This window comes from Tamandua tetradactyla, chromosome Y, assembly GCF_023851605.1.
Source record: "Tamandua tetradactyla isolate mTamTet1 chromosome Y, mTamTet1.pri, whole genome shotgun sequence".
Lineage (NCBI taxonomy): Eukaryota > Metazoa > Chordata > Mammalia > Pilosa > Myrmecophagidae > Tamandua > Tamandua tetradactyla.
Window position 1 is genome coordinate 65,815 of NC_135354.1, and position 14,249 is coordinate 80,063.

A 14,249-nucleotide genomic window follows, 5' to 3' on the forward strand; every position below is an offset into this window, starting at 1 on the left:
TTTAAGCAGCAACCAATTAAGTCAAATGTCATTCATTGCAGCAGGCGTGCCTCCTAGCCAACTGCAGATGTAAGCAGGAACAGATGAGATTCACATACTATTGGCTCATGTCCACAGCAACAAAACTAGGTGCCTTTCACCTGGCCAAGTTAACAACTGAATCTAACTATCACATGTCCACCCCTCGTCAACTTGGCAATGACAAGCATCACCTTAAACAGGTACAAAAAATTCTCTTCTGGCTGCAGACCTGTGAATCCCAAAACAAGTTATCTGATGCCAATATGCAAAGGAGGACAGTCACAGGATCAGAGAAACTGGAAGGAAAACTTGCACGGCAAACACCACTGGATTTCAAAGTCAAGTCATTTATCCTTCAGCTTTAGAAACTGGCAATCCCACCCTTTCCGAGGGCCTATACAGTGGCCCGCCTCTTTTCAAATCAACCTCAAGGAACATCAAGGAGACCACCTTTATCTTGGCTCCACTCTCCCCAGGCATCAGGGCCACCCCTGGGCTCTCTGCCATTTCCAGGGCACATGCTGGACCCCACCATGTGGTGGCAGCCAGGCTCTCCCCAGTCCCCCAATGAGCATGTTCTACCTTCTCCAAGGCCTGAGGCTGCAAGGCTCTTCCACTGCAACAAGGTTGGAGACTCAACCTCACCCTTTAGGGTAAACTCCATGTATATGGGTGGGTCCACTCTTCAGGCTGAGGTTTCTTGGCTTCAGATCCGAGCTTCCATGGTTCTTACTCTGCAAACTCCAATCTCTCCCTTTTGTGTCCACCTTTGTCCAGATTGGCAGTGGTTCCGTTTACACCAACCATCTCTTCAAGCACTCCAGGAATTCTCCTTCTCTTCACAATTCCTCCAGAAGCTTCCCCTTAGCCATCCAAAACACCATTCCAACATATGTGGCATTTGCAAACTGCCGCAGCACTCCACTCTCAGATACCAAAATCTGTTCTAGTTTGCTAGCTGCCAGAATGCAATATACCAGAAACAGAATGGCTTTCAAAAGGGGGATTTTAATGAGTTGCCAGTTTACAGTTCTAAGGCCGAGAAAATGTCCCAATTAAAACAAGTCTATAGAAATGTCCAATCTAAGGCATCCATCCAGGGAAAGCTACCTTGTTTCAAGAAGGCCGATGAAGTTCAGGGCTTCTCTCTCAAGTGAGAAGGCACATGGTGAACACAGTCAGGGCTTCTTTATCAGCTGGAAGGTCACATGGCGGACACGGCATAATCTGCTAGCTTTCTCTCCTGGCTTTCAGTTTCATGAAGCTCATGGGAGGCGTTTTCCTTTTTTATCTCCAAAGTCTCTGGCTGGTGGACTCTCTGCTTCATGGTGCTGTAGCATTCTCTGCTCTCTCTGAATCAAATGGGCAGAGACATGTCATCACCTAATCCAGCTTAACAACCACTCTTGATTAAATCACATCATCCAAGGAGATGATCTGATTACAGTTTCAAACATGCAGTATTGAATACAGATTATTCTACCTTTATAAAATGGGATGTTGGTTAAAACATGGATTTTCTAGGGGGAATACTTTTTTTCAAACCAGCACACCACCTGAGCCCCCAGTGGGGCAGCTGAGAGGCAGCAATGCCTCTTCCCCTGGTAGAGGGAGGCAGCCTTGTGTAGAGAACAAGGAGCCTAGGTGAGGAGGCCAGCACCTGTGTGACCAGGGCACCCAGCTTGTGGAGGGGTGTAGGCTCCACCACCCCTGTGCAGCACCAACAGCTGTGGGGGTCAGTCAATGCTGTTCTCGGGTCAGAGACACGAGGATGTCGTGAGTGCAACCTACAAGCTATCTGTTCACCAAAAAAAAGAGAAAACGAAAGAACAAAAAGCAGCACTGAAAAAGCACCTCACCAAGTTAGAATCCTTAGGGTCCCATGGTTTTTGTTGTTAAAATTAGTTAAAACAATCACCACACACCTAAACTAAGAAAAACCAGGCTTTGGTTAACATGGCAGTCTGTGGACCTTCACCAGAAATTAGGTCACAGGTATCAATTACTAGGTTTAAAATAAGTGGGGTTGAGGCAATATTTTCAAACAATCATTACTGGGTTGTAACTGGCATCAGAAGAGAAGGAGAAGGATGAGGCTTTTCACCCAGCAAGAGCAAGGACTGCTCTACACAGCACGTTCTGATTCATGCCCACGTGAAAATACTGTGGTGTGCACAGGGTTCCTGCAGGAGTATGCACAAAGCACTCAAATCTGTAAACTGCCAACCAGGTGTGCACAGGAGAGCAGGAGGCCCAGGCACTCTTGGACAGGTGAGAGACTCACAGCTCGATGGCTTTGTTTCACATGATGACGTGGCTGGACAGCGAGAAGGCCTCCATGGTCACGATGGGGATGCTGCCTCGTCTGGTGCCCACATACAGCCACTTACTCTGGAAGGGGAGATGGCAAAATGTCACCCTGCTGGAGGAAAAACCCAAAAGACAATGAGAGAAAAGGCACACAGGTTTCAGGAGTTGTGTGAAAGGATCCCTCACACGTGTACTTCCAGAAAAGTGAGGAGGGTGGACTGCCACCTACCATGCCCCTCCCCACGGGGGTGAGAATACATGAACACGTGGGCTGGGGCAGGAGGAGGCAAGGGTCAGGAATCGGGGGCAGCCTTGGGGTGCCTAGCACATCCTTGGTGGTCCACCCATATGCCCTTCCAAGCCACCATGAGATGAGTGTCACTGGCCCCATCACCATCCCCACCTGGGCTCAGGCTGCTTCCCAGCAGGACACTCCCGCCCCTGGCTTTCACCTGGCTTTCAGTCCACAGGCCAACTCTCAGGGGCCTGGAGGAGTGGCCGGGTCTACTTCCTGGCCTGTAGGCACATGCTCTCTGCTCCAGCCCTCTAGAATGTTCCCCTGGGGTTCAACTAGGGGAGAGCACAGCCCTCTACAGTGTTCACCTGGGAGTCAACTACAGGTTAGCAGAGCCCTCTTCAGTGTCCATGGGGGAGTCAACCATGGGTTAGTAGAGCCCTCTACAGTGTCCACCAGGGAGTCAACTACAGGTGAGCTGACGCCACAATCTCAAGCACTTAGTGAGAAGACATCAACACCCCTGAACATACAGGAAGAGTACTGAGGGCTTAAAGGATAAAGTATTTAAAGAATAACTGAGAAGTCTTCCACATAAAAAGTAAAACTAAGAAGACAATTCCACTGAATATTAAGAGACAGCATATTAGAACACTTAAGACTATGCATGTGTCTGTATTTATATCTCCATAGTGACAGAAAACATAGATTTATGGGTTATGTAACGACTCTAAGAACATGACCCACAATGAAACCTAGCAATTTTCAGGAAGAAGCCATGAAACAAATGGCACTGGACATTTAGCCATTACGGTAGCTTGGAGCTCTGTATACCAGAAAACATGCTCTTAAATTTCATCCATTCCTGCGGCTGTGAATTTTCATAGATAAACCTTTTGATGAGCTTAGTTCAGCTAAGGTATGGCCCAGTTCAATCGGGATGGATCTTAATCTTACTATGGAAGGCCTTATAGGGAAGCTCAGAGAGAGAAAAAGATACAGGAACAGCCAGAAGGAAATACGGAAAACCAGAAGAGAAGTCAGAGGCTAGAGAAAGCAGCATGTACACTATCACATGATAGAGGCGACAAGGATCAATCATGCTGGCAGCCAGACCCCAATCACCACCGTCTTTGGAATGGAAGCATCACCTTGATGACACCTTGATTTGGACCTCCCACAGCGCCCTGGAGACATGTGGGAGAGACAAGGATGGAGAGGGATATCGGTATGTATAGGAGAGATTCAAAGGGAGAAGAGAGCCCTCAGCACATGGACAAGAAACTCAAGGATGAAGAAGGACTATGTCACATGTAGGAGACGTACGAGGATAGAGATGGACCACGGCACATGTAGGTGACCCATGAGGATGGAGAGGGACCTCGGTACATGGAGGAGACACACGAGGATGGAGAGGGACCTCGGTACATGGAGGAGACACACGAGGATGGAGAGGGACCTCGGTACATGGAGGAGACACACGAGGATGGAGAGGGACCTCGGTACATGGAGGAGACACACGAGGATGGAGAGGGACCTCGGTACATGGAGGAGACACACGAGGATGGAGAGGGACCTCGGTACATGGAGGAGACACACGAGGATGGAGAGGGACCTCGGTATGTGTAGGAGACACACGAGGATGGAGATGGACTTCAGCACATGTAGAAGACACAAAGATGGAGAGAGACCTCAGCACACGAAGAATGAGGTCTGGTATGTGTAGGAGACACATGAGGATGGAGTGGAACCTTGTCAAATGCAGAAGCACAGGAGGATGGTGAGGGATCTTGTAAATGTAGAAGCACACGAGGATGTAGAGGGAATCCCTACAGCTACTTCAGGGGCTGGCTCTGCTGCTCTGTGGACAGGGAGGAAAAGCAGGCAGCAGGGGTCTACACGCAGCACCTGGTCTCTGGGGTGCAGCAACATGTCCACTCACAGGGTCCAGCACCTCCGAGACAGCAACGTCCTGCATTACACCTTGCATGCCTGAACCATCTGAGTGCTTCCTGTCTCTGCACTGAATGCTGACTAACATAGCAAGGAGACACACCAGACCCGAAAGTCTCTGGAGGTCAAAAAAACCCACTGATGATGATCTGAAGCTAGACCAGGTCAACCTTCCCCAACTGACCATCCCTGGTCCACACCAAGCAAGGCCTGAGCCGGCAGCTTGCATCATGACTGCCACAGATCCCACCACAAAGACCCCTGCCATGGCAACGCACCAAATTGCCACTAATACTCCAGCTCTGCTTCTGTGGGTGCCCATGTTAACCCATTACATAAGACACAGCCCTTTTCTGATTAATCTTTAAAACTTCATAGAAAATTTCATTACATTCATATGACAGAATATTTTCCACTGCATTTTAATTTACCAACATGCTGACCTTGGTCAGTTATAACTTTCATATCCCAGAACGTATCACTATTGTCAGGGGCCAAAAATTTAATCAGGCTCCTCCCTCTCCGGGCTCTCTCCTACCCAGGCTCCTTCCTCTCCAGTCTCCTCCCACCCTGGGCCCCTTCCTCCCTAGGCTCCTCCCTTTCTGGGATCCTCTGCGCCCAGCCTCCTCCCTCCCTGGACAGTGTTCCCAGTGGCCTCCCCTGGCCAGCCCCTTCTCTCCAGTGTCCCATGGACTCTAGCCTCCACAGGCACCCTCCTGCCTTCTCTCCCGTGGCTTTCCTTCCCCATGAGGCCTCTGGTCAAAGCACAGGACCCATCCTGAGCCGGCTGGGCCACATCTGCATTGAGGTGGCCTCACCAGAAGCTCCTACTGACAATGGGCACACACCACACGAGCAGACTGCATTACAGAACATGTTTTTCTGGGGTGCATAGGGCCCAAGCCACCCCATATGCTCAACAGGGCTCTACAGGCTGAAAGGAAAGAACAACAGACAAGACCTAAAGCTGCCTGAAGAAGCAGAGATCTCTGGTGGGGCAACAATGTGGATACCTGTAATGACAGGACTAGTGTAATCTTGGCTTGCAACTGCACTTTTTATCTCCCTCAGGATCTAAAAGGCAGGTGAGTAGAACACAATGATAATTCAGTGGTTTGGGACTCAATCCACACCTAACACCTAAGAGACAAGAACTACATAAAGATGGGGGGCTGGAGGGGTATAGCAACACAGTTTGCATTTACTACTGAAGTTGGTGTCAAAGTAAACAAGACCGCTATTGCTTAAGGACCTTAAAGTTAAGCCCCGGTAACTACAAACAAAACATCAGAGAAAATCAAGCTCAGGGAGACAGAAATTAGAGTACAAGTTGCAGGGGCAGGGGGTGGGGTGGAGGGTGGGACAGGGAGGTAAGGCACAGTATAAATAAAGGCAGAGCAAGAAACAAGAAAAGAAGAACTGAACAATTCTCCTCTGTTAAACAAAACCTAAGCTAGAGGTCCACAAAAGGCTGAACTGAATGTCAAAGAACAGCCAGACAACAAATTCATCCAGCAAGAAAAACCCTAGGTAAAAGAAGTGAAAACAATCTCCAGAATAAACTAATTAAGGTAATTAAATGCCTAGACACCAGGAAAAAATAACAAATCACACCAGGAAAACTGAACATATGGCCCAAAGGAACAAACCAACACTTCAAATGAGATACAGGAGTTAAAACAATTAATTCAGAATATATGAACAGACATCAAAAACCTCATCAAAAATCAAATCAATGAATTGATGGAGGATATAAGAAAGGCAAGGAATGAGGAAAAAGAAGAAACTGAAGTTCTGAAAAAACATATCACAGAACTTATGGAAATAAAAGGCACAGTAGAAGAGATGAAAAAAATAATGGAAAATCACAATGGTAGATTTTGAGAGGCAGAACACAAGATTAGTGAACTGGAGGACAGGACATCTGAAATCCAACAAGCCAATGAAAATATAGGGAAAAAATGGAAAAAATATGAGAAAGGACTCAGGGAATTGAATGACAATATGAAGTGCACGAATATATGTGTTGTGGGTGTCCCAGAAAGAGAACAGAAGGGGAAAGGAGGAGAAAAACCAATGGAGGAAATGATCACTGAACATTTCCCAACTCTTATGAAAGACTTAAAATTACAGATCCAAGAACAGCAGCATACCCCAAAGAGAATAAATCCAAACAGACACACTCCAAGACACTTACTAAAATCAGAATGTCAGAGGTCAAACAGAAAGAGAGAATCTTGAAAGGAGCAAGAGAAAAGCAATCCATCACATAGAAGGGAAGCCCAAAAAGACTATGCATCAATTTCTCAGCAGAAACCATGGCGGCAAGAAGACAGTGGGATGATATATTTAAATTACTAAAAGAGAAAAACCACCAACCAAGAATTCTATATCCAGCAAAACTGCCCTTCAAAAATGAGGGAGGAATTAAAATTCTTTCAGGCAAAACATCACAGAAAGAATTTGTGACCAAGAGACCAGCTCTGCAAGAAATACCCAAGGGAGCAGTAGAGATAGACACGAAAAGACAGAAGAGAGAGGTGAGGTGTGCAGAAGAGTGAAGAAAGGAAGACTATGAGTAAAATGAGTAAAAAGAAGGAAAATTAGGTAGGACATATAAAATCCAAAAGGCCAAATGGTAGAAGAAAAGACTACCCGTACAGTAATAACACTAAAGATCAATGGATTAAACTCCCCAATGAAAACACATAGACTGGCAGAATGGATTAAAAAACTGGACCTATCTACATGCTGTCAACAGGAGACACATCTTAGACCCAAGGATAAACATAGGTTGAAAGTGAAAGGTTGGGAAGAGATATTTTATGCAAATAACAATCAGAAAAGAGCAGCAGTAGCTATTCTAATACCCAACCAATTCGACTTCAAATGTAAAACAGTGAAAAGAGTCAAAGAAGGAGACTATGTATTAATAAAAGGAACAATTCAGCAAGAAGACATAACAATCATAAATATTTATGCACCCAGCCTGAATGCACCAAAACACATGAGGCAAACAATGAAAAGAGAAATAGACGCGTCTACCATAATAGTTGGAGACTTCAATTCACCACTCTGATCAATGGAGAGAACATCTCGACAGAGGATTAATAAAGAAGCAGTGAATTTGAACAACACAATAAATGAGCAAGACTTAACAGACATTTATAAAACATTACACCCCATAACAGCAGGATACACCTTTTTCTCAAGTTCTCATGGATCATTCTCAAGGATAGACCGACCATATGCAGGCTCACAAAGCAAGTCTCTATAAATTCAAAAAGATTGAAATCATACAAAACACTTTTTCAGATCATAAAGGAATGAAGTTGGAAATCAATAATAGGCACAGTGTCAGAAAATTCACAAATATATGGAGGCTCAACAACACACTCTTAAACAACCAGTGGGTCCAGGAAGAAATTATAAGAGAAATCAGTGAGTATCTCGAGGCAAATGAAAATGAAAACACAACATATCAAAACTTATGGGATGCAGCAAAGGCAGTGCTAAGAGGGAAATTTATTGCCCTAAATGCTTATATCAAAAAAAGAAGAAAGGGCAAAAATCGAGGAACTAATTGTCCACTTGGAAGAAGTAGAGAAAGAACAGCAAACTAACCCCAAAGCAAGCAAAAGGAATGAAATAATGAAGATCAGAGAGAAATAAAAGAAATTGAGAATGTGAAAATAATTGAGAAAATCAACAAAACCAGAAACTGGTTCTATGAGAAAATCAGTAAGATTGATGGGCCCTTGGCAAGACTGACAAAAAGAAGAGAGAGGACACAAATAAATAAGATCAGAAATGGAAGAGAAGACATAACCACTGACCCCACAGAAATAAAGGAAGTAATGACAGGATACTATGAAGAACTTTATGCTAATAAATACAACAATGTAGATGAAATGGACAACTTTCTAGAAAGGCATGAACAACCAACACTGACTCGAGAAGAAATAGACAATACCAACAAACCAATCACAAGTAAAGAAATTGAATCAGTCATTAAGAAGCTCCCCAAGGGCGGGCCGCGGTGGCTCAGCGGGCAAAGTGCTTGCCTGCCATGCCGGAGGACCTCGGTTCGATTCCCGGCCCCAGCCCATGTAAAAAACAAACAAACAAACAAAATATAATAAAACAAGAAAATGTTTAAAGATGTTTCCCTTTCTTCCATCCTTCCTTCCTTCTCTCTGTCTTTCCTTCCCTTCCTCCCTCTTTAAAAGAAAAAAAAAAAAAAAAAAGAAGCTCCCCAAAAAGAAAAGTCCAGGACCAGATGGCTTCACATGTGAATTTTATCAAACATTCCAGAATCTTTCTAGGAAGCCAACATCACCCTCACACCAAAGCCAGACAAAGATATTACAAAAAAAGAAAACTGCAGACCAATCTCTCTAATGAATATAGATGCCAAAAATCCTCACCAAAACTTTAGCAAATCGAATTCAGCAACACATTAGAAGAATTATATATCATGACCAAGTAGGATTCATCCCAGGTATGCAAGGAGGGTTCAACACAAGAAACCACATCAATGAATCAAAGCAGAAAAACCACATGATCACCTGGATTGATGCAGAAAAGACATTTGACAAAATTCAACATACTCTTCCATTCAAAACACTTCAAAGGATAGGAATAGAAGGGAACTTCCTCAAAATGATAGAGGAAATATATGAAAGACCCACAGCTAACAACATCCCCAATGGGGAAAAACTGAAAACTTTCCACCTAAGATTAGGAACAAGACAAGGATGTCCACTGTCACCACTGTTATTCAACACTGTGTTGGAAGTTCTAGCCAGAGCAATTAGACAAAAGAAAGAAACACAAGGCATCAAAATTGGAAAGGAAGAAGTAAAATTCTCACTGTTTGCAGATGATATGATACTCTATGACCAACACCCTGAAAAATCCACAGCAAAACTACTGCAGCTAAGAAATGAGTACAGCGAAGTGGCAGATTACAAGATTAACACTCAAAAATCTGTAGTATTTCTATACACTAATAATGAACAATCTAAGGGGGAAATTAAGAAAAGAATTCCATTTACAACAGCAACCAAAAGAATAAAATACCTAGGAATAAATTTAACTAAACAGACATAAGGCCTATACAGAGAAAACTACAAGAAATTGTTAAAAGAAATCACAGAACACCTAAATAGATGGAAGGGCATACCGTGTTCATGGATTGGAAGGCTAAGTATAGTTAAGATGTCAATTCAACCTAAATTGAGTTACAGATTCAATGCAATACCAATTAAAATCCAAAAAAAAACTTACTTTTCAGAAACAGAAAAACCAATAACCAAATTTTTTCAGGAAAGGCAGCATGTACCAAACAGCTAAAAGTATCCTGAGAAAAAAATGAAGTTGGAGGTCTCATGCTACCTGATTTTAAGGCATATTATGAAGCTACAGTGATCAAAACAGCATGGTACTGGCATAAAGATAGACATATTGACCAACGGAATTGAATACAGTATTGAGATACAGACCCTCTTACTTACGGACAATTGATCTTTGATAAGGCAGTCAAGCCAACTCACCTGGGACAGAAGAGTCTCTTCAATAAATGGTGCCTAGAGAACTGGATATCCATATGCAAAACAATGAAAGAGGACCCAAACCTCACACCCTATACAAAAGTCAACTCAAAATGGATCAAAGACTTAAACATTAGATCTAAGACCATAAAACTGTTAGAAGAAAATGTACGGAAATATCTTATAAATCTCATACCTAGAGCCGGGTTTCTAGACATTACACCCAAAGCAAGAGCACTGAAGAAAGAAAGAAAGAAATGGGAACTCCTCAAAATTAAACACTTTTGTGCATCAAAGAACTTCATCAAGAAAGTAAAGAGACAGCCTGCCCAATGGGAGACAATATTTGAAAACGACATATCAGATAAAGGTCTAGTATCCAGAATTTATAAAGAGATTGTTCAACTCAACAACATAAAGACAGCCAACCCAATTGCAAAACAGGCAAAAGACGTGATCAGACACTTCTCAGAAGAAGAGAGACAAATGGCCAAAAGGTACATGGAGACATGCTCAACTTCCATGGCTGTTAGAGAAATGCAAATCAAAACCACAGTGAGATGTCATCTCACACCCACCAGAATGCCCATTATCAATAAAACAGAAAATGACAAGTGCTGGAGAGGATGTGGAGAAAGAGGCACACTTATCTACTGTTGGTGCGGCTGTCAAATGGTACAACCACTGTGGAAGGCAGTTGGCTGTTTCCTCAAAAAGCTAAATATAGAATTGCCACGTGACCCCGCAATACCACTGCTAGGTATCTACTCAGAGGACATGAGGGCAAGGACACATACAGACATTTGCACACCAATGTTCATAGCAGCATTATTTACAATTGTCAAGAGATGGAAACACAGCCAAAATGTCCGTTAACTGGCAAGTGGCTAAACAAACTGTGGTATATACATACAATGGAATATTATGCAGCTGTTAGAGAGAATAAAGTTATGAACGATGTAACAACATGGATGGACCTTAAGAATATTATGCTGAGTGAGATTAGCCAGAAACAAAAAGACAAATATTATATGGTCTCACTGATATGAACTGACATTACAGAATAAACTTGGGAGAATTTTGTTGGTAACAGAGAGACCATCAGGAGATAGAAATAGGGTAAGACATTGGGTAACTGGAGCTGAAGGGACACAGATTGTGCAACAGGACTGAATGTAAAGACTCAGAAATGGACAGTACAGTACTACCTAAGTGTAATATAATTATGTTAAAACACTGAATGAAGCTGAATGTGGGAATAATAGAGGGAGGAGAGCTGGGGGCACAAATGAAATGAGAAAGAAAGATAGACAACAAAGACTGAGGTGGTATAATCTAGGAATGTCTAGACAATGCGGTTGTACCATTTGACAGCCACACCAACAGTAGATAAGTGTGCCTCTTTCTCCACATCCTCTCCAGCACTTGTCATTTTCTGTTTTATTGATAATGGGCATTCTGGTGGGTGTGAGATGACATCTCACTGTGGTTTTGATTTGCATTTCTCTAACAGCCATGGAAGTTGAGCATGTCTTCATGTACCTTTTGGCCATTTGTCTCTCTTCTTCTGAGAAGTGTCTGATCACGTCTTTTGCCTGTTTTGCAATTGGGTTGGCTGTCTTTATGTTGTTGAGTTGAACAATCTCTTTATAAATTCTGGATACTAGATTACATGTACAAATTTTTAAAATGTTTCTGCATGAGGAAGAACAAAGGAATGTCTTTACTGCTGGGTGCTGAAAACAGATGGTAATTAATATTTTTAAATTTCAAATTATGTGTGAGACTAAAGCAAAAAATGTTTATTTGGTACAAAATTTATACTCTGACTATTGCATTTCCTAATACAACTTATGTAGACAGCTTAACTGAACACCATAAGTACAAGGAACCTTGAGAAGGACAGGAGATTTTGTTGGTTTGTCCAGAGTGATGCCCCGATAAGTCCCAGAATCATCTGAACAGTGAATAAAAAAGTATTTGGAAAGTCCACTTCAGGGAATGGTGAGAACGGGGGAAAATTCAACTTCCCCAAGTTGAATTCCTGATATTCTCACAAGCAGTCTGGACAACCAAAGCTATAGGCTGAGCCACGAGTTTGGGAGTTTGTTCATATGAAACTTACCCCCACAAAGGATAGGAAAGCCTACTTAAAATTAGGCCTAAGAGGCACCCCCAAGGAAACTTCTTTTGTTGCTCAGATGTGGCCCCTCTCTCTCTAAGCCCAACATAACAAGTAAAATCATTACCTTTCCCTCTTCATAGGACATGACATCCAGCGGTGAAAGTCTCCCTGGGAAAATGGGACATGACTCCAAGAGCTGAGTCTAGCCCTGGCACCACGGGATCCACAATGCCTTCTGGATCAAAAGGGGAAAAAGAAATGTAATAAAATAAGGTATCAGTGGCTGAGGGAGTTCAAGTAGACTCAAGAGGCTGCTCTGGGGGGTACTCTTACACAAGCTTCAGCTAGACACTGTTAATTACCCTGGTCTGCCAACTCCAACCAACACCATTCCTGCCAATCCTAAAGAACACCCCCGGCTTTGTCAGAGATTGTACACAAGCTTCACACACTAAGATTACTTCTAGAAACCTACAAACTCTAGATGGTTCCTAGGCCAAGTAAGTCCTGAAACGCAGAGGGATGAGCCTCTCTAAGAACATCAACTAGTTCCATCCCCCCCATCTTATATTGCTGATACACCTCTGCAACATGAAAAAGTTAGAATGCGCAGAGTCCAAATATCCCTAAGACTGGGAGAAGGGTCAAAGGAGAAGGAGGTGTTTGTGAGAATTTAGAATGTAACAAATGAGCATGACTGCTAAACCACTATATTGGTATTTCTATTATGTCACTAGTGTCTTGGAGCAGCTAGAAAACACAAAATTGTGGAACTGTAACCCATATCAAACTCTTGTTTGATAACTACTTCTAACAGTGTACTTCAAAATAGATTTCTCATTGTATAAATGTTATATTCACAGTAAAAAATATAAAAAATAAAAAGATGCAAAGGGGCCCACTATAGGTGAGGCCAGCCCCCCTCGTCTTTAACAGATGCTTGGAGGAACTCAGAAAACCCCGCCAAACAGATGGGGTCCAAGCCCCCCCCCACCCCCACCCCCCGGAGAAACATCTAAAACCAACCACTACAGGGGGCTTTTGCACACCATGGCACCAACCTCCTAAACAGGCAAAAATCAAAGCCCTAACTTCTTAACGGAACATAATGCAATTTCATATTTTCAGCCACTCACTGCACATTTTAGGAGAAAAGCCAAGATCAAACATCCAAAGGAAACTAAAGTCGGCTGGTTAAGCCAAAAACGCTCCCACAGAAGGCTTCCAGGCCTTGCCGGCGGGGTCAGAGCCCTGCGAACAAGGACCCTAACCCTGCGGCCTAGCCAGCAGGCCGCTCCCCAGGCCGGAGTCCCGCTCCCCGCTCCCTGACGCGGCTCCGCCGCCCCTCTCTTGCGCCCAGCCGCCCCTCTCTTGCGCCCAGCCGCCCCACTCCCTACACCCACCGCCCCACTCCCTGCACCCACCGCCCCACTCCCTGCACACACCGCCCCACTCCCGCGCCCGGCGCCCTGCTCTGGCGCCCGGCGCCCCACTCCCAGGCCCGGAGCCCCACTCCCAGGCCCGGAGCCTCACCACCCGCGCGCGCTACTCCCCGTGCCCCGCGCCCCGCCGCCCGCCCAGCGCTACACCCCGCCGGGTGCTCCCCCACCCCCACTCGCACCCGCTACCCCCCTCCCCGGTGCTCTGCCACCGCGCGCCCGCCCGGGCTCACCTTGCAGAGCTGAAGTGCTCCCCGGCAGCATCTCGGTGATCTCCGGCTCGCGGCTGCCAGATGGTGCGGGCGGCGGCGGCGGCTGTGCGGCCGAGGACGATCCGGCAGTCAGGCCGTCCAGCCCTTTCCTGAGGTGGAACTTCCTCATGGTCTCGGCGAAGCCCCCTCCCGAGGGTCCCAGCGGCCCCAGGGTGCGCGCGGGACCAGCACAAGAAACACTGCGACTGCGGACCCGCGCCCGTCTGCCCACTCACCCGGCCATGGGCGGGCCCCGCACCGCCCCCGCCGCTTCCGCTTGGGATCCGGCTCCGGCTCCGGCTCTGTCCGGCCTCCGCTCTCGGACGCGGCCGCCCGGCCCCACGCAATCGCCCGGAACCCCAC

General features: G+C 45.1%; 1 long non-coding RNA gene across 2 annotated transcripts; it reads right to left on the reverse strand.

Annotated features, from left to right (window-relative positions):
- Positions 1-685: 685 nt before the first annotated feature.
- On the reverse strand, positions 686-13,891 carry LOC143672612 (uncharacterized). 2 transcript variants are annotated; one of them, XR_013169912.1, is made up of 4 exons: positions 13,869-13,891; positions 12,321-12,431; positions 2,306-2,443; positions 686-1,373 (listed from the first exon to the last, which is right to left on the reverse strand). It is a non-coding gene; the product is annotated as an uncharacterized LOC143672612 (long non-coding RNA). The 2 variants fall into 2 exon arrangements; XR_013169913.1 differs by lacking the exon at positions 686-1,373 and adding an exon at positions 1,707-1,819.
- Between the last annotated feature and the right edge of the window lie 358 nt (positions 13,892-14,249).